A 22,718-nucleotide genomic window follows, 5' to 3' on the forward strand; every position below is an offset into this window, starting at 1 on the left:
AATTGCCTAATTACCACCTTGATCAAGGTGTTGTGGTGTACGTTACAGCATCCTTCCTAATCTAAAAGTGCTAATAATCTGTCAATATCGTGCCGTAGACACTTATCGCCAGATTAAATACATTCTCGTAAGAAAGTAAAACAGGACCTTTTCCCATAGAATCCTGTCTAGACACCAACGTGACAAAAACTGAAGACCCATCACTGTTGATGGGATATTAATACATTGAAATTAACAGCTGGCTTTGATACATGGAGCAGATGATGACACAGGCGAAGGTGCTAACAGGTTTTGATGCCTCAGGTAGTATTTATGCCATATTGATGAGGTATAGGTCAGTGATGGGGAGGCAACTGAAGGAGCAGGTATGTAACACAGTTAAGACCTGTTTTTCATTGTTTGTGCATGCGTCGAAGTATAACAGTCACAAATTGTGTAATATTGCGAGCGTAGTGGTGACGTCATGCCAGTAGTATTGTTTTACGACGTTTTTAGCAATATTCCAGCAGTATTACGGCGGGGGACACCAGAAATGGGCTTCACCCATTGTGCAGATGTTGGGAATCGGACCCAGGTCTTCGGTGTAACGAGCGAATGCTTTAACCACTAGGCTACCCGACCGACCCCGTCATACCAGTATATGGCACTAACAGCTAGCATTACGGCTGCAACTAACGTCATAATTTCAAGCTTGGTTCATGTTAATTGAGAACTGACAGTTCTCAAAGTTGAATCAGTCATATAGCTGGAATATTGCTGAGTGCGGCTTTAAACAACAAACAAACAAACAAAATCATATCAGAATGTTATGCAGCTCTGCACAATTTGGCTTCTCCTCAAGAGTTGAATCCAAGATTTTCCTCATAAAATCTGTTAGAACCATACCTGATTTTGTAGGCTTTACCAAAGTTTATCCTTCAATACTTGCTTACCCTTTTGTGAAAACCTGATGAGGCAATTGAATGAGTATATATAGATCCATTCCCATACTTTACGCCACTATTGTGCCTTTTATACCTGGCAGATATTTGAGACTGATTATTCTCTGACAATAATGTTTTCAATTTTTAAACATCCACCATCTGTATCGCTTCGGTCATACGATCCTTTTATTTAATTTTAACCGCCATTTTGCCTTTAACGCCAATGGAATCATGGGGTTGACATTTTATATTTTCCTTCCACATGAATCTGACATTATATAGTGAGTGAGTGAGTGAGTGAGTTGGGTTTAACGCCACTTTTAACAGTATTCCAGTCATATCACGGCGTGTCAGCTTAATGTGGGAGGAAAGCCCGAAGTCATGCAGGTCTCAGACGTTTACCACTTCGGTGAAACCCACGAGCACGGGTATGGTGCTGACAAACCTAGAAACATAATCGGGGCGAACCTGGATTCGAACCCACAATCATAGGTTTCTGGCGTACCCAAGGGACGCAACTCTGCACAGTGAATCGCAGCGCCTTAGACGACAGGGTCACCCGTGCCCCCCTGACATTATACACCTAACTGAAATCTTTTCAGAAGGGTGTTAAACTCCGCTCACACATTCCATTTTCAATTACTGAATGCTAGTGGAATCATGGCTGCAAGCTTATCACAGATGGATGCAAAATGTAGCCAATGTAAAACCATACCCACATAGCACTTATTCCGGTACACTCCTCTTAGGTTTGTCCACCTACAGTTTTACCTTTGCAAAATGGCCTCAGCTTTACGACTGAGTGAGTTTGGTTTATCACTGCCTTGAACAGTATTCAAACAGTGAATTACAGCACCTTGCCCAACTGTGTAACTGCCAGTTCAAAATTTTACGATGCATACCAATTTAGCAGTTTAATGAAAACCCTATTTACACAGGGATAAAGTCTAAGATTTACCCATGGTTTTAATCAAATGTCTTGACCTTGGCAGAAAAAAACACCAGCTATGGACCATTGCCTCAAATAACAGATGTAAATATATATATTGGTTTGAAGACATGTTAAGCAGGAACACATAGCTGGAACGCATCTTGCTTCATGGAGAAAACAAATGGCACGTGCTTCCGAGCATGTGCAAAACATGGTAAATCAGACCTACTTGAGTTAAGTTCACTTTGGTTTGATAGCTTGGCTCGATGGGACGTACATTCGTTAGTTTGGTTTGATATGTCGTCGCAATAGGACGTACATTGAACAATTTCGTTTTATAGCTCGTAAAGGTAGGACGTAGTAGAACGTGTTAGTTACGATAGGATGTCGCAATAGGATGCAACAATGCTAGCCAAAATAGGGCTAGACTGATCGATTGATAGCAATAGATTTTGAGAATCATATTTAGTTAATTTTGTCACATTTACATTTCTTCATCTCTTTCAAGAAGAGATTCACGTTTAGTTCCCCAAATTTATTATCTGAATTATTTCATCATATCAAGATAGTCACGTTCAGTTCCCTGCATACAACAATAAAAGAGTCAGGTTTAGTTCCCTGCATACAACAGTGAGGGAATTTGCATTTTTGCTAATAGTTTATATTCCACTGCACAACATATATATCATATCAATGGAGCTTGATTTATTGCCTATCACATGTCATAAGTCATTTCAGTAGATTAAAAATAATTTAATTTTAATTCATGAACTCAAATCAAATGGAACTTTAACAAATGAACTTGTAAATTTGATCAACTTTCCTTAAAAAACATTTCAATCTATTGTCAGTCACCATCCCTTAAAAAATATACACGGTAAGCAAAACCTGGCCACATGGAGAACAACATTGGCAGAGGATTGTGGACTTCACGCCCCTAAAAGGTATGACAAATTTGACCCAGTGATCAATACGGAATTAATGTAGGTGTTAATTACTTACTAATCACCCTGACAGGTGGCTTCAAATGGCCCCTCTTCCACTCATCATCAAAAAGGTCATGGATGAAATAGACGAGGAAATGAGAAGTCAGCTCTTCAAATGTTAAGCACTTACTGATCCTATTTGCTGAAATTGACGATTCTCTTGACAAGACCAGCGAGTTAAGAATCTTTCATGAGATTTGAACTCAAGTATTTTGGCTTTCAAAGCATTCCACTCTCGCATCATCTGGCTATGTGATTTAGGGTGATTCTTAAAGGTAGCTTTTAGCCATCTCAAGTTGATACATCTACGTAAAAAGGATGGGGAGACCTGCAAAATAAACACTGATATTGATTATAACGAATTCAAAGGGACCACTAACTTTAGTTGACGTATTATAACCTGTTGTTCGTTATTAGGATACATACATACAGAAAATTTGACAGGACCAAAAACGGTTCGTTATATCAATGGGATCGTTATAAGCGTGTTCATTATAAACATGGTTAACTTTATAAATTCACAAATCTTTGATGCAACAAAGGCTTTTAAATAGTAATTCACATTTATATATTACTTAAAAACATACACCTGAAAAAATATTTTTTTAGATTTTGACTATATCATAACCATGTGTTTCTGAATCACAAACAAATAGTAAAAAGGTGAGCGTATCCTGCCCTGTTGGTGGCAGCCATCACAAACACATGCAAAGGCAAATCAATTGTTCACCTGTAAAACATTGGAACATATGGTCAAAATATAATTTTTGTCACACATGCATCAAAATTTCCTCCACATCTGCCATGACATTTTTTTAAGCTTTTCTGAGGCCTTGAATGTTGTAACCTTGATAAAAAAACATAGAAAATAAAGGAACATATGGTATAAGTACAAAAATAAGGAATCGGAACGTACATAATTTTGGTCTGAAGCATTGAAGCATACCAGGGCCTTTACAGTAATATTGAGTGACATGATCTTTGTGTCTTACTTTCTGATTATCATAACCTGATAATATAAGTCATGGCAACCTCTGTTTCTATGGCAACCTGTGATATTATTGAAATATTAATTATTCTCATTTACTTGAAGTAACAAATGCAATATTCAGCAAGAAAGTATTGACTGCGTTCATTGACAACTGCTGTGACAGATATATCTGACACTGCTCTGACACAAGGATATAATGATGCCATTCCTTGCCATACAATGTTGTACCATGACGTAAGAGTGGGTGAGTTGGGTTTAACGCCACTTTTAACAATATTCCAGTTACATCACGGCGTGTCAGCTTGTTGTGGGAGTAAAGCCCGAAGTGATGCAGGTCTCAGACGTTTACCACTTCGGTGAAACCCACGAGCACGGGTATGGTGCTGACAAACCTAGAAACATAATCAGGGCGAACCAGGATTCGAACCCACAATCATAGGTTTCTGGCGTGCCCAAGGGATGCAACTCTGCACAGCGTATTGCAGCGCCTTAGACGACTGGGCCCCGACATCATTAAAAAATTTATCATTGCTTAAAAAGGAAAAGCAAATCACCGATCTTGACCACCCAATCCATTTGGTCACCTGTTACGACCAGCATTGGTTGCTGGGGACTAATCCTCACAAGGAATCCCAACAGGGGACCTAGATATGAGATGAAGAAGCTATATAATAGTGATGGGCCCCCCACTGAGCTAGAATTACTGTCTTGTGATACAAAAGCTGAATAGATTGATACTGACAAAGTGTAATCCTCTTATGCACATTCAATTGGCTCCCAAATTATGATCTACCATCACAGACAAAACACCGTGTCTTCCTTGTCCACAATGTGAGATCTTCAAATAGGAACTTGACAGCCTTCATCTCAGGATTATAAGGAATTCATTCAGCAGATTAACCCAGAAAACGTCTCAGCAACTGAACCTCTTCTGAATGAGGTGCTGTTCATGTTCAGAGACATGTGGGCAATTTTGAGCAGGGTTGTTAAGTTGGAGGCCATTCAGACCATGTGTTGGAGAGGTTCTCACAGGGTCGGGGGACTACGGGGAGAACAATATGTTTGGATGTTTGCCCCCAGATGTGGTACTAGTGTCTTCATAAAATTTGGTAAATATGGTGCAATCAGTTCTGGTTTTCAATCTGGCCCAGGCAGATGACTCTGGTTGTGAATGTCTATTGATTCTCTGCTGGTCATTTCTTGTTATGAATAATTGTTGATTGGAACGGCCATTTCTTATTTGCTTCTTGCATATAGACAGTTCCATCTGTATTTAATCTGTCAGAATAACATAGTCGTCACTGCGTCTAGGCATTGTCATGCTGTCACGGTATGGGCCTAAATATTGCCAGTCTTTCTTAGTTCTCGTGATTTCAATGATGTCTACCTTTAGCAGTCTCGATAGGCTTCTTAGCAGTGATGCTCTTTAGCCATTTCTGGTACAAAGCATTGCGTGACAAATGTAGCAGATCTTGTCCTGACCAATGCTGTCTTGTCAGTCATTTCGGTTAAAAAGATTACTGGACTGACAGTCTCTTCTGTTTGCTTGTTTGTTGTTTAATGCAGCCCTCAACAATATATACCATATATATGATGTCAGTCTGTAAATAATCAAGCCTGGATCAGACAATCCAGTGGTTGATATCATGAGCAATTCTAAGCGGGATCTTCATAGGGGTCTGGTTCTGAACATTTTTATACTGTCAATAGCCGTGGACATGATTGTTTCTTAAAAATGTGTGTCCTACTTGTAAGTCTGCTTCGATTCTTCAGTGTGTTGTGAACTTTGTTTGGATTCGTTTTAAGGCTTTGACATTGGCGGTAATTCTAGTCATACAACACTACATGTACATCATCAAGAATTCGTCCACAACGTGAACTATCAATGGTAGTTTTTATACACATGTAAACAATCAAAGGCACGTCTTATACAACACTACAGGTAACCAGAAATGGTTCTTCTTATACAACACTCCATGTGGTTCTTATACAACACTACATGTTGTTCTTATACAACACTACATGGGAACCATCAATGGTACTTCTTATACAACACTCCATGTGCTTCTTATACAACACTACATGTAGTTCTTATACAACACTACATGTTGTTCTTATACAACACTGCATGTGACCGATCATGTGGTTCTTCTCATACAACATTACAAGAAGACCATCAACAGTACGTCCACTTAGTCAACGGTGACAAGGCGCCATCGCGCTGACCATATTCCTCAATGATTCCCTCACCGATGCCTACCTCATACTTCCCAGATACAGTGTCACATATTCATTCCCTGATACTGGCGAGAAGCCAGTTGGGCCAGCAAGCTGATTACAGAAGAAACCCTTAATGTTCCCAGCTAAAGAGCTTCCTCCATTATTCTCTGCTTGATTACACCTGTTCCGTCCTCCATATAAACACTACATGACACACTTTCCTTTCCAAACAATCCCCCATGCAAGGCTACCAACATAGTTTAATCAAAATGCTATAACACACCAAATGCAAACACAGAGATGATTCACCATTCGACTAAAACCCTTTTTGATGGGTTACAATTTTCAAAACCATTCTGTTGACGAGCTACCTTGAGAGAGTCAACAGACTTGAAACACAAGATTCTCACAATGATGTGATTAAAATTGCCCACAGATAAATAAGTTTTCAAACAGTATTATCTTGCCTTCATTAAAATTGGTTTTACAATGGAAAATAAAATTGCTGTTGGTGGTATTATTGTGTGATTAATTCATGTTGCTCTTGGTTATTATTATTTTGGAGAAAAATGTTTTAATTAACTTTAATTAACTGGATAAAAGTGTTGCTTAGGGACATTTTCATGGAAAAGTTAACAATGTTGATGATTATTGTCTGGAATAAACAACCTTTGGGTGGACATTAGGTCTGGAATGGTGCTTGCTGATTTTATACCAATTTGCCTCCAGATTGCAATGAGGATTAAACCTGACTTCATTACACCTTCTGGGGCTGAAGCTGAGCATTAGTTCATTTGGTTGAAGTTGTTCGGTGGGCTTTGTCAAAAAACATGCTTGTTCTATTTGAGTGAGTGAGTTTAACACCACTTTGAGCATTATTTCACAGCTGGTCCAAATGGTCAATCAGGCTCAAGACTTCAAAGAATAACAAATACAGTTCAAATACAAGAAGTATCTGTGACATAATGTGCCAACGTAAGGGCATATCATTCAACTTTGATGTCATTTTGCATTGAGTAGTTGAGTGAGTGAGTGAGTTGGGTTTAACGCCGCTTTTACAGTATTCAAGTTATATCACGGCGTGTCAACTCAATATGGGAAGAAAGGCCGCAGTGATGCAGTTCTCAGACTTTTACCACTTCGGTGAAACCCACAAGCACGGGTATGGTGCTGACAAACCTAGAAACATAATTGGGGCGAACCGGAATTCAAACCCACAATCATAGGTTTCTGGCATGCCCAAGGGACGCAATTCTGCACAGTGAATCGTGGCGCCTTAGACGACTGGGCTACCTGTGCCCTTAATGTTGCATGGAATAGGATGTCACTATAAAGCCTTTGAAAGAGGATGTCTTTTTATATCTATACCAGTGAATTTGTCATGAAACAGGATCTCATTATATATTCATCGCCAAAGAAACACAAACCATAGAAACATATGGAGAAGTATGTATGTTAAGAAGAGATGTTTCCAATGTGTTCCACTTAATGACAAAAATAACTGAGGGTCCATGAAACAGTGTTCGTGCACAAATTTGTAATAAAATCTGTTGCCATTTGCAGCTTCAAGGCGGAGGCCAAAACATCTGACTGACAGTACTGTCAATGACGTTGGGGGTCAAGGAAGGTATTCCTTTCAAGGACGTCATAATTGCCGTCTTCAACATGATCAAAACATATCATGTGTTGATAAAAAATCTTCCTGTACAGTATGACGTCAAAAACACCTTGCGAAGTTTCAAACAAATAATTGTTGCTGGGAGGGCCTTAAGCTGTGAAATTAATTGCCAGATCTGTGCAAAATGTTCAGTGAAGAGGAGTGGCAATGATTAGTGAAAGTCCAGGCAATTTTCTATACGTCAGAAGTAAAGTTAACAAGAGTGCCATATTTCCTCATGAAGTGTATGTCTCCATTTCAAAGGCCACAGCCCACTTGCACAATGAATCTTTTTGTTTTGACCATCGTAACCTAATGTTTAAGTATGGGAATTGATGTCATCTTGTGCTCAGACAGCTGTACGCAAGTGGGCTCAGATCTACTGGGGTAATGTTTTCAAATAAGAACCTTAAGCCACAGAACAAGAAACTGATCTTCTGTCTGTGAGACTGCTAGTATAGAATATTAGTTACACGGTTCTGTAATTACGACGTATGGACTTTGACAGAATGTCGAATGTCGACCATAGTGTCCTTACTCTGTCTCACAGCCCTGGAACCATTATTTCCCCTTCCGCCCTGCCCTAACTGTAATGCTATAGCCCTAAATGAAGCAAGTCTAGATTTTCCACAGGTTCTGAATATTCACCCCCATATCACTGGGTCTCCTTTTCAATTTAATTGGAGCTGTTTGTTTCTATCAAACATATATATTCAGAGACTAAGCGCGAGTCTGAGAGTCCCTTCAAGAACCAGGGCCCCGTTCCACAAAGTGATCTTAGCGCTAAGTTGATCATAACTCCCATACTTTAACAATTACTTACGACCGTTATAGTGCTAAGATCGCTTTGTGGAACAGTTCCCAGGCCCTAACACGAGGAAGGACTAAAAGTAAACTGATGTTAACAGGGTCCTGGGTTCTAACTAGAAGAAATACGGTCTGAACTACGGAATTGGTTATTGATGACCAAGGACTCATCAGTACATATCTGGGATTGTGAGTCTGCTAATGAAGAACACATGTGAAATGAACCACTGCTCGTCAACATGGCTTGTTTGTCTGGCAGGGATGGGCTCAGAGATGGAGATAACTCAAAAACATTTGTTTTTATTACGATGAGGAAATGACTATCGTCTGTGACTAAATCTGCTGATCATATTTTGGCAAATTCTATTTTTTAATACAATAACTCTAAGCATGATTGGGAAAACAGGCACGAACTCTGGCAATTCTCATAATAACGCGTAGGAGTTACTTTGAGTGTGACTCAAATAGCTGAAAAAGAGTATCTTCATGTTAATATTTCTCTCAAGACAATGATCTACCTATAGAGTTTTTACTCAGCTGCTTGGAACGAAATACTCTTAATATCAGTGCATTATTGATTTTCCTAAAGGGGATTGCAAACGTTATTTTCAAACAGAATTCTTTACCATAGCCTAAGTTAATTTAAAATCTGTTAAATGTATCATTAATTAAGAGATATATGTTTCACCTAAGTTCATTCGAAACTCTTACTTCCAATAGCAATGAATGACTGAAACAGATAGTTTACAAGACACCAAAATTCTTTAATTTTCCCACAGTCTTCACAAAGACCAACCACGGGTTCATTAATCTGCATTAGTAGCAGGTACATGACAATAAAATTCAAGTTTCGCACACACTCTTCTCCAGGGCCAGCCAAGAGTTCATTAAACGCCATTAGTAGCAGGTCGTTTGGCGGTCCCATTTTCCATACACATATTTATAGATAGTAAATATGGCCCTAACTATCCCTCTTCAACCTGGCTGGCCAACAGAGGGTCACTGCTAGCTGCAGCCAGTTGTCTGGTGAACAGGATGGTCAGTGAGAGCTGTGGGCCATGTGGCCTTGTGCTCAAACAACAACACAGATCACTAACCTTTCTGGGGGAGAATGCCACAATCCAGAGGCGGACATTCCTGGGATTATGTCCAGCTGCCAGTGTCTAGTGTTGGTCTTGCATGTCAAAATCTCCACAGGGTTACCGTAATTATTCTATTCCTATGAAGAATAATGATAAATAAAAGAGAATAAACGTTTCCGTAAGTATAAGAAATCTCCAAAGTAGAGTATGTTTTACGATTTCAACTACATCATAATCATGTTTCTATGAATCGTTCTAATTAGTGATAACACCAGGTGTTCACACAGACACAACCCCCCCCCCCCCCCCCCCCCACACACACACACACACACACACTGTGAGGCATATATATGTTACAGTCAATGTGTAAAATGACTAAAATTTTCACTAAGGCAATTTTCAAAATATTGAAGTCATTTTACAATTATTTTTCTATCAGACTGACTAAAAGTTATTAAGAAGTTCAAAAAAGCCTAAAGACATCACAAGAGACTAATTATGCTTGGATTAGAAGCCCCAAAATTAAAATAATATACATCGATGTTCGTTTTCTTTTAATCCTATGATTTTCAGTCACTGGGTAATGAAATAGAGCATAAACAATTTTGGAATTTGTGATTGTAATAAAATAAACAGAAAAATATGAGTAAAATGACTGAACTATTGAGCATTTTGAAAATTGCCTCAGTGAAAAATTCAGCCATTTTACACAAAGGCTGTAACATTTGGAAGTTTCCTACGCAAATATGCGTACTGGTACCAATACATCACGTGGAAACATGTTACAACACTATGACTCTTTTAGTGAGTTGCTGTGTCTGTGCAGCACAGGGCAACAATCACTACATTATCATGCAAATTGTGTGAGTGGTGGGTACGACTGACTAGCCAGACATGCTTTACCATGTGTCATCACTGATTTCAAGAGATCCAGTCATATAACTTTCGCCATTTGTTTGCCATTTACGCCCACTGGAGTCTATTTGGGGGGATAATCGAGACTGGTTATTCTCTGGTGTTGATGTTTTTTATTGGAAAAAATAACATGACTACCAAATGCTGTTTCCAGATTATTTACATTCATTTATCACTAGTTAATCAGTGATGATAAGATCACCTCTCCTGTTTCAGAAGCAGTATCTGAGCATGTAATATATACTTTGGGATAACAAGACAAAAAAATACAAAATCATATTTCGCATTAACCTGCTCTTGATAGGCGTAGTGAATAATGATACATCAGTCCCTCCTACCAAATCTTAAATTCATCATCTCAACAACTGGAATGTGAACTGTCCAAAAAAACCAATTACAGCTTTTTTGGTCAAAATACATCTACTTGGCCCATGACACCACTTAGGTAATCCCCACACCTGCACACATGCAGGCATCCAACAATCTCAATATCAGCCGCATCCACTCAGCATCACCACCCAACTGCTAAATACCTGACAAACATACATGTTCCTGACTGTTTCTTTGAACCATACATGCCAGACCATGTATAACATACCTTCTGTCTGTGTATCACTTCACCGACTTTTTTCAAGGATTGAAAAATAAAATTGGTTGAGATGGTTGCGGAAGGAAGTGGAGAAGTTTAATCCTCACCACATGCCCGGGGAGATTATGCCAGAGAGAGGGATTCTGTAGGTGAAATAGCTCTTTCAGAAATCTCGTTACTGTGAAAATCATGAGTAAGATAGATGAAAAGTTGCCGTTAGCACTTCGTCTGCGTGAACTGGTCTCGCAGCAAATGCATCTGGTTCTGTGAAGACTGAACACTTTGGTGTTCTTCTCGCCAACTGAATCTATTTTTCTCACTTAGGCCAAATAGGAAGAAATGAAGTTTGGGCAAAATCATGTTGTTGTTCGTTGGGCATTTGAGGAAAGATGCGGTCTAGACAGCAATCTTTTTCTGTCACTGACACTTGTTCATAGCTGAAATTGATGTAGCTGTGTTGGTGGTCTTCATATGAACCAGACTGCAGAGCATGATGGATTTCTACACAGTGGAACTGACATGCATGTTCGTTGCGTTTGGAAAAGCATCATGCCTATTTATTTTACTTTTACTCATCTCTTTCTGCTAGACCTGAACTAACAGGGACTCAAAAATGTAATTAGAAAATTTTCTTCATTCTGCAGACAGTAAATAAAAGGGACAAAACCCTTTCCATATTCATAAAAAAAACAGTGCTACACTGCTTCCAAAATTCTTTCCTATGACAATAATAATAAATAAAAGACATCAAACTATTTCCATAAGTATTAGAAATCTCTGAAAAATGCAGTCCATTGTATGATTCTGACTATATCATAAGCAAATGTTTACGAATCACTTTCAAATAGTGATGATGTTTGCGAAATGGTGAGAGTATTCTACCCCACTGGTGGCACCTTTCACAAATTATAATTATAAAATGTCAACACCAGCGAATAACCATTATAATAATGATTATCTGACGAAACAGATTCCAATAGGCTTGAAACACAAAATAGTGATAATGTTATGAGTGGATCACAGAGAATCAGTGATGACACCAGGTGTTCATGAAAGGATAAGTATGTTCATGAAAGGATAAGTATGTTCATGAAAGGATAAGTATGTTCATGAAAGGATAAGTATGTTCATGAAAGGATAAGTATGTTCATGAAAGGATAAGTATGTTCTGTTCCACCAGGAGCACCAACCACTCAGACAATTTGCATAAAAAAGTAAATGTTTGTTGCCCGACGCTGCACATCAGTACTCTTGCAATATGACGGCTGCACCTAAACAAACCAAATCAAATGTAGTATGATATTAGTGAGTGAGTTGGGTTTAACGCCACTTTTAACAATTTTCCAGTCATATCACAGCGTGTCAGCTTAATGTGGGAGAAAAGCCATGCAGGTCTCAGACGTTTACCACTTTGGTGAAACCCACGAGTCCGGGTATGGTGCTGACAAACCTAGAAACATCATCAGGGCGAACCGGGATTCGAACCCACAATCATAGGTTTCTGGCGTGCCCAAGGCACGCAACTCAGTACAGCGAATCGCAACCCTTAGACGACTGGGCCACCCGTGCCCCAAAGTATGATAAAAAGAACGCCAAGCAAGGGTTGAAACATTTTACAACAGTAATGCCAAAAACATACAGTGAAAAGTCAGCACAAAAACATGAAAACCTGGCATAAGAAAAACTATTTGTAATTATTTTATAAGAAGGATATCAAACAAGAACAAAAGACTAGCCATTCATAAGTAAGCTGGATACATGAGAGTTGGCGGCAAAGCAATCTGTGCCATATTGACATTCGACAAGACTTTGCCTGAGATCAAATAAAGCCAAATAATTACCATGAAAGATGTTTCATGTTGTTTGAAGATGTCTTGCTTCTCAATATTGTTATTAAGATGTTATTGACATATCATCACCTTGATGAACATCTACTGTGACCTTAAATCAGATACAGTCAAGTCTCGTTAATCCGACACTCGGCTTTATCCGGCTCAAATGATGGGAACCGATTGATTCAGTGCTATTTAGTCCCGTTAATCCGACATACTCGTTAATCCGACACAATCATGTGCAACCAACGATGTCGGATTAACGAGACTTGACTGTATATAATTTACAGTGTGACAATGTTCCATACTATGGTGTCCAATTTTGGTCGAAAAGCTTGGTCTTTAAATAATAGTGTTTTGTTTGTTTGTTTGTTGTTAACGGTGCTATTTCATGGCGGTCTGTAAATTATAAAGTCCTGACAAGGTCAATCCAGTGATCGATATTGTGAGCAACAATCCACACCCTCTGGGATTGAGGACATGCTATCAACCAAATCATTGAGCCTGGCCATTGAGTCCTCGAAGACTAGCATAGGTTGCTGGGGACTAGCCACGACCCGAAATTGGGCAATGGGGTAGCCTAGTGGTTAAAGCGTTCACTCGTCACGCCAAAGACCCAGGTTCAATTCCCAACATGGGTACAATGTGTGAAGCCCATTTCTGGTGTCCCCCACCGTGATATTGCTGGAATATTCCTAAAGCAGCGTAAAACCATACTCACTCACGAACCTGGAATCCCAAAGGGAGGTAATAATAGTAGCTAGCATCAAACTATGACATTGTACGTAACTAGGACAATAAATAACTTTTAGAAAAAAAATAAAAAATAAAACTTGAATTTACAGACAAAGAGAGTGGGGACTGAATGACTACAATCACATCTGCAAGGACTGTCAGTTCACCCAAGCCTTGTCTTCATTTCACTTCTGTGCAAAGGAAACATCATATATGTGACTTTCATTTATTTAGATTATCCATTCATAAAGTATTCCACATAACAATCACTCATACAATTAAAAAAATGATCTTAAAAATTAGACTTAAAATTAGAACAATTTCATGTATAACACGTGAAAAATAAAAATATTCCTGCTTAAAAAAACTTCACCTATGAGATAATTCAGTTGATACAAGGTCCTCAGACCACACTGCTCTTCAAGAAGGACAAGGAAACCAATGCCAAACCCTCTGTTTTTGACGCCACCATTTCCTATCTCATTGTAACACATGGTGCAATCCCCTACCTGAAAATTACCTTTAATGACTTACCACAGCTCTGGCGACATTGATTGTGTATTCCATCGAGTATTAAGTTTGCATCCTGTATATAAAAGGACAGAAGCAGAACCCATGGCAGCCATCAAGGCTCGCGATGTGTGTGATAACATATACTGAAGTTGCATAAAAGCAGACAGATATAGGTTTTTTTCAAGATGAACATGTGCATAAAATCCCACGTGTCCAATTTGGTTAGACATTAATCCTTTCTTCAGCACTGCAGCTTTGATAGTAGAAATAAATAGTGTAAAATACACATGTGAAAGTGCATATGAAAATACACATGTGAATGTGCATATGAAAATACACATGTGAAAGTGCATATGAAAATACACATGTAAAGGTGCATATGAAAATACACATGTGAAAGCACATATGAAAATACACATGTGAAAGCACATATGAAAATACACATGTGAAAGTGCATATGAAAATACACATGTGAAAGTGCATATGAAAATACACATGTGAATGTGCATATGAAAATACACATGTGAAAGTGCATATGAAAATACGCATGTGAAAGTGCATATGAAAATACACATGTGAAAGTGCATATGAAAATACACATGTGAAAGTGCATATGAAAATACATCTGAAGGTGCATATGTAAATACACGATGACTATGATATAAGAAGAAAATCTAGAAAATGCCAACCCTTAATCTATTCCTTAACTCTTTACTTTAAAGCTTGACACGATCCATTTCACAACTGATATCCTCCTGTAAACAGTGTCCAGTCAGCCATCATTGACATCATTAGTGAGGTGAAATGGGGTTTAACGTCGCGTCCAAGATTATTGCACTTATATAGCGACTTGCATGTACGTGTGTGTGTTTGTGTGGCTGCTTTTACTAGTCCGGACTGATGCCAATTTATAGTGCTAGCTCACAGAGATACCATGCCACAGTTTAACATGAATACCCCACTCAGACACAGTATACTGACTCCGAGCAGACCAGTCCTTGTTTTAGCCCCTCAATGCCGAGCGCCAGACAGGGTAACAACAAGTACCATCATTTAACGTCTTTTGGTATGACGCGGCCGGGGATCGAACCCCGGACCTTCCGCTCTCCGGGCGGACGCTCTACCACGAGACCACGGAGGCGGTCCATTGACATCATTAAAGCAGTACTGACTCAAGCTAGTCTTTCATATAAACCCTGAAACAAAAAATTCTGAAAATGTGTACAAATTGAACAATATTTTGGAAAGTTTAGATATCTTGGTCTGCAAATGAAGAGAGTCACTTGACTCCATTGTATTATATTATATATCCTGACAGCTTTGATTTAAACCATTGACATGTAACTTTGTTTGCAAACCCAAAGTCAGGATGACAATATCAAACTAGTAGTTGGGATTGCCTTATGCAGTATTTCACAGAAGACCCTTGTAACTAGAACAGTACTTAAAATGCCCACCACCATTGTCTCCAATTATCTCATGACCAGTCACTTGACAGGGTTATCTCCCCTTGGTCAAGTGGACACCAAAACATCCAAATACCAATCCACATGTCTGGGTTTGAATCCCAAGATGGTAATCAGGTACAGTAAGACCACTATGCATATAAAACTAATTACCCAGATATTACGCTTTCAAAAATCAGATCAATATTTATCTGAAAAGATAACATCAAGTTTCTTCCTCAATGAAATGACACTTTCTGCTAAACTACTCTTCAGTATGATTCAAAGACAAAGTTTTCAGAGTGAGATCAAGTGAAACACATTTTCCTGGAACTGCTTTAAATCTTTCAATTTGTCTTTCTTTGTCATAAAACAAGTTAATACCATCTTGTGAGATGAAAATATCAACCTTGCAAGGAGACCCAATGACACAACAATCTTATTTGACAAGAAGAGATGAATATCCTCTGAATATCAATATCTAATGCCATATCTTTTGATGGTATATCAAATACAGCCAATGATCGGTTTAGTTCGAGGGCATTACAGCCATTCCACTGATCCTATTTCATTTTCTTTTTAAATCTTGTACAATAAAGTAAGATGAACTGGTCATAGCTCCTTCCTTAAAAATATTACAAGCAATAAAGACCATCAGAGTTGATAAGAGTATTTTGTTAATGTTTCACTGATTTGAAATGACCATTAATGTTTTTCTTAAGGCTAAAACACAGAGACCTTTCTCAATGATCTCCATAACACAGTCATTAAATTTAAATCAGAACACCAGAGAAATGACTGCAAAAATTTATTTCCAGAATACAGCATATTAAATTTCAATCTATGCGTCATTAATATAAGGAAGAGGCATCGTCAAATGAATTTCAGTTTTATTTCAAAGCTATTTCATGCACATTGATATCCCAGACTCATCCTTGCCCGATATAGAGAACTTTAAGTGGTTTGATTCCAATGACACTGGGCTCTGATAAACATGGCCTCCGTGCGATGACCATCACTTGGTAAGTGGGGTAATTGTTATTGGGCATTACTAAGGAAATGAGAAGCCATAAAATGTCTTCACGAACTTCTTTGGATGTGATTCGGCAAATTCCTTTCTTTGTTAAGAAAAAGTCAGATTACTTGAGAAGTGTTTTCCAAAGCCTGTGGGATGGTCTAGAGTTTATTTTTGCATGTCGTCCATTTCAGATATATGACAGCTATTAACGAAATGAGAGTGATGCACTTAGTTGTAAATTTCTCCTAGCTTGCAATCTGCAAAGTAACAAAAACTGATAATACAGCTTCATCAACGTGATACTGAACCAATTTGGTTCATTTAAGCCATGTTTGATGATTTTCACACATTTAATGAATTATCTCATGAAGGCAATTAGGATTAAATGAAAAATAGATTATGGGTCTTAAAGGGACTTTCTTACCCATCAAAATAATTACTAATCCAATGATGGTAGCTATGCAGGCTTACAGTAATAAATGTATTCAGTTTATAACACCATCAAGGTGTTTGGATCTGAATGTTTTGGTCAAATGATAAAAACTCATCTTAAAGGATGCTGCAGCAGCCAAGCACCTTCATCTTTAACACTCAAGGTTTAGTCATCCTTGTTTGTTGTTTAACGCCTCACTCAGCAATATTCCAGCCATATGACAATCAAGTGATTGACATCATGAGCATCGATCCACACAATTGGGATACGATGACATGTATCAACCAACTTTTATGGCAAGCATGGGTTGCTGAAGGCCTATTCTGCCCCGGGTCTTCACAGGACGTTCAGTTATCCATATGCATGTATTTTGTCAAGTAACAAATTTGTATGTATATTCTTGTAGATCTGTCATCAAAGTTTAAGTGGAGAGAAAGATGTCTGTGTATCAGTAATATACAGGGAGGGGGAATACGGGGAGGAGGGAGGGGGAATACGGGGAGGAGGGAGGGGGGCATGTTTGTTAGAGATGGAATATATTTTCAGTCACTACAATAGGGAGCCAACAATTTTCTTTTCTTGCATGTCCAGCAAATAATTTATTGTTTTTTGTAAAATCTGGGGGAAAATTATGTATTTTGTTAAAAATGCTCCTCCATCCCTTGCATATATTATATGGTTAGTCTCTAACATTAATATCTAATATTTTTTTTTAAATTCAGAGGTTTTGTAAAAACTGTGCATGAAATCCTCTTCCTCTTTATCTAATTATTGGTCCTATTCTAAGTGAAATACATGTCACCTCCACATGGCCATAACGTTAGTTACACAACTACATTGACATGAATCGGGAACATTTTAATTCAAATTTGGGAAATTTTAGTTATTTGCTTGAGACTTAGTGCCCAAAATCAGCCTCTGGGCAGGACGAGATAAATCTCTGTTCCACCATCCCCACGAATGAAGAGCCCTTAAAGTGGGTAAAGCACTGTAATTAACTTCTCCATCTGACTCAAAGTGATGAGTGCTCCTTTAAGAGCCGGCTGGTTCTAATAACAGTGGGATAAACGTGAATGAGTTAATGGTCTCTACTGAGGTAAGTGCATGCTTCAGTTAATCATACCCTACCTACACTCATGGAAAGGGTTTTGTCACGTCTATCTTGATCATGATACTGGTGGTGGTGATGAAGATGAGGATGATCACACTGGTTTGATGACACTAGAAATACTCCAGCCATAGCATAGCCTAGATGCTGTTGCTGCTGATGGTGATGATGTTGCTGATGTTGCCGATGTTGCCCATGATATAGATAAGAATAATGCCACCATTTCAACTTTATTTTTAAGGTATATGAGTGAATGAGTGTGTGAGTTGGGTTAAACGCCGCTTTTAACAGTATTCCAGTCATATCGCAGCGTGTCAGCTTAATGTGGGAGGAAAGCCAGAAGTGATGCAGGTCTCAGACGTTTACCACTTCGGTGAAACCCACAAGCTGGGGTATAGCGCTGACAAACCTAGAAACATAATCGGGGCGAACCAGGATTCAAACCCACAATTACAGGTTTCTGGCATGCCCAAGGGACACAACTCTGCACAGCAAATCACGGCACCTTAGACGACTAGGCCACACGTGGCCCCATTTAAGGTATATGATGAATGTGACGATGATGATGATGATGATGATGATGATGATGATGATGATGCGTTGGGTTAAATGCCACTTTGAATTTGATGATATGAATAATAATTGTACATCATTTTTTAGGCAAATAATGATGTTGATATTTATGATGATGTTGATGATGATAATATTATTATTGATGAAGAAAATGAGGAGGAAAAGGATGATTATTTTCTATGTTTGAACCAAATATAAAAAATGATGAAGCTACTTCGCCCATCATGCACATGAGTTAACAAAAACTCTATACCAATATTTCTATATTCCGCAGCAAGTTGATTATGAGGAAAACATGAAACCATCACCTCAAGAATCAATACTCCAGATAATACAAATTCCCCTTATCCACTTCTGCAGTTAACGTTCAATATTTGATACAGTTATCATTAATGTCAAAAACCATAATTACCATATTCAATGACAAGAACGACAAGAGCAATACAAACTAAGTCACAAGTTACATGACCAAAAAATTCAAAGCTAAACCCTTTAAAACCCACACGTCAATCAAACCGTAAATGACACGGCCATATTGTTGTTGCCATATTCACCAGTGTTGAATTTGACAGTTACCATGGGAATAATACTTCATATGTCATTGTCTTATAGCCAGAAATAAACATGGTGTGCCTATTGCTTATTGCTACCAGTTCAGCTATCTGCAATATCCGATACAGTCATTATCGGTCGCCATTCCGGTGACAATATTACAATACAGGTGACCCCTTACGCAAATGTTGACAGTTGTCTCCAGGAAATAAACACATGGATATTCTGCAACGTAACTATAAAACAAAAAAGCTAGACACAAAGTATTTTCACCCTGTTATCATTTAAACCAACAAGGTTCACTGTTTTGAATGAATGAGTTGGGTTTAACGCCGCTTTTAACAGTATTCCAGTTATATCACGGCGTGTCAGCTTAATATGGGAGGAAAGCCCAAAGTGTTGCAGGTCTCACAGGTTTACCACTTGGGTGAAACTCATGAGCATGGGTATGGTGCTGACAAACCTAGAAACATAATTGGGGCGAACCGGGATTCAAACCCACAATCATAGGTTTCTGCCGTGCCCAAGGGACGCAACACTGCACAGCGAATCGCAGCGCCTTAGACGACTTGGCCACCTGTGCCCCTCACTGTTTTGAACTCTATGCTATAAACAAAGCAGAGGTGATGAGGATGACTTCATGAAACACCATAAGTTGCAGTAGGATCACGAGGGGTACATGGGGTTTTATGTGTCCCACGTTAGGCTTCATAGGGATAAAACCTAATGAGGCACTCATAAAACCTGCGTACCCTGAGTGATCCTCAGGTGATCCTGACCTGTGAAGATTCCGGGGTAGAATAGGTCTTCAGCAACCCATGCTTGCCGTAAAAGGTGACTATGCTTGTCGTAAAAGGCGACTAACGGGATTGGGTGGTCAGGCTCGCTGACTTGGTTGATGCATGTCATCCCAATTGCATGGATCGATGCTCATGATATTAATCACTGGATTGTCTGGTCCAGACTCGATTATTTACAGACCGCCGTCATTTAGCTGGAATATTGCTGAGTGCAGCGTTAAACAACAAACCAAACCAAACCAAACCAAGTGATCCTGCTACAACAAATTAAACTTACCGACATGTTCTAATATGACATGGTATTGGAATTAAAACAAATTCAAAATTGATAGAAAACAGCTAGTTAACTATTGCTATGTCATGAGCCTTTCATTTACTCAAAGTGGGGTATAAGGGAATTATGCACCCTATCAGAAATCCATGTGCAGTCTGACTTGTTCATGGTGGGGTATAAGAGATTTATTCTCCCACTGAGAAATATATTTCAATCCAAGGCGGGATACATAGTATTTAAACAAGATCACATGGACTAATCAGATCTCATCAATCAGACATGGAGGAATGATATATTTATTCATTCAAATATCAGCAACAGCTTGACCAGTTGATACTCATAATCATTTGTAGTTGAGATGCAATTGGGTTATTGTCACATTGAAGATTTGTGCACTTGTACGGCAATATGTGAGTGTGTGTGTGTGTGTGTGTGAGCGCGGTTCCAAATTTAATTCAGCACGATAAACAGGCAACAGGCAACCTAGCACTACATTGAAAACACAGTATGTTTATCTCTAATTGTAGCGGGCGGTCGGGTAGCCTAGTGGTTAAAGCGTTCACTCGTCACGCCGAAGACCCGGGTTCGATTCCTGACATGGGTAAAATGTGTAAAGCCCATTTCTGGTGTCCCCCGCCGTGATGTTGCTGGAATATTGCTAAAAGCGGCGTTAAACCATACTCACTCACTCACTCACTCACTCACTCACTCACTCACTCACTCACTCTAATTGTAGCACGCGGGTAAGAGGTTTAACATGGAGCCAAATTCAGACACAGTCTACTGACTCTGAGCCAACCAACCCCCTTTATTCCCCTTAATGAGCACAAGACAGGGTAACAACAAGAACCATCTTTTAACGACTTTTGGTATGATGTGTATGGGGATCGAACCACGAGCTATTCACTCTATCAACTAGACCATGGAGGTAGGCTGAGAATTGTATAAGAAGAGAAACTCTCGACTGCATTGAAATTTGAAAACACACATGACATTCTGAAACAACATGAAACACCGCTATGCACCAAAGTGCAATTATTTTCAATATAAAAACCTCCAAAGAAACATTGACTGCATTAGAGCTTTATAAAGGAATGTGAACTATATAATTATAGTCCTTCAGTATTAAATATTTTTAAGAAATTCCAGAAACAAGAAACATTCAACTGATGTATACAAGAAAATGTTCTACCTCTAAAACCGTTTGCAATCTTCTTTTTAAAATAGAGATAGAATGCCTTTGAAATATGACCGATATGCTGATATTACCTACAGTTTGATGAGTTTGTTGTTTGATACCTTTAATGCACAGAGATAACATGCTTTAGTATATTTAATTTCAGACACATCTCTTGCCTTTGAAATATGACAGTAATGTTGATATCTTTCTGAACTGAGATTGCATCCTCACCCACAGAGGCCCTATCATGAATAATAATATTTTTCATTGCCAATGTTCTGTTATCCAAACATTTTAAGTCAAATTTACCATCAATTCTTTGAAAAGTGTAACTAATCTATCAGTATCTCTTTACGAAAACAAGAATGCATCTGCACATCAAAGAAAAATCAAATTCATTTGTTTGTTATTTTAACCCAAAAAAAGTATGTCACAGTGACCTAGATAATAAATAATGTCAGTGTCTCAATTATCTGCCAAAACATATTCCATTGGGCATAAGAGGCAAAATAGCGGTGAAAATTATTTGAATGGAGCGCTGAAAATCATCAATGATACCAGTTGTTTGCGAAAAGGGTAAACATGACCCGCTCTGCTGGCAGAACCCGACACACACAATTTGCCCAAAAAAGTAAGTGTTTGTTTATTGCCTTAAGCCACACAGAAGTACCCACGCCATACAACATCTGCCTGTAAACAATCAGGTCATGCATCCCCTTTGGATTTCAGTAGCTTCATCAGTGCTTCATCAGTGTATGTGCGTGTGTGCGTGTGTGCGTGTGTGCGTGTGTGCGTGTAAAAAAGATTTCTGAAAATAATTATTTGTCCTCAGGTCTTACATTAATTTGTTTTTATTCGCTACACGTGCATGATGTCATGAAAAGGTATGTATTGTGAGGTGAAAATGGGTTTAACGTCGCGTCCAAGATTATTGCACTTATATAGCGACGTGCATGCACGTGTATGTGTGCGTGTGGCTGCTTGTACTAGTCCGGACTGATGCCGATTTATAGTGCTAGCTCACTGAGATACCATGCCGCAGTTTAACATGGATACCCCACTCAGACACAGTATACTGACTCCGAGCCGACCAGTCCTTGTTTTAGCCCTTTAATGCCGAGCGCCAGACAGGGTAACAACAAGTACCATCTTTT

At 38.8% G+C, this 22,718-nt stretch overlaps 1 protein-coding gene across 1 annotated transcript in view; it reads left to right on the plus strand.

Annotated features, from left to right (window-relative positions):
- Positions 1-22,718, plus strand: part of LOC124144878 (G-protein coupled receptor dmsr-1-like) — an 87,071-nt gene that overhangs the window by 49,118 nt on the left and 15,235 nt on the right. The gene's annotated exons all lie outside the window — the stretch shown is intronic.

Source organism: Haliotis rufescens, unplaced genomic scaffold (genome assembly GCF_023055435.1).
Source record: "Haliotis rufescens isolate VD_foot unplaced genomic scaffold, xgHalRufe1.0.p SCAF_16, whole genome shotgun sequence".
NCBI lineage: Eukaryota > Metazoa > Mollusca > Gastropoda > Lepetellida > Haliotidae > Haliotis > Haliotis rufescens.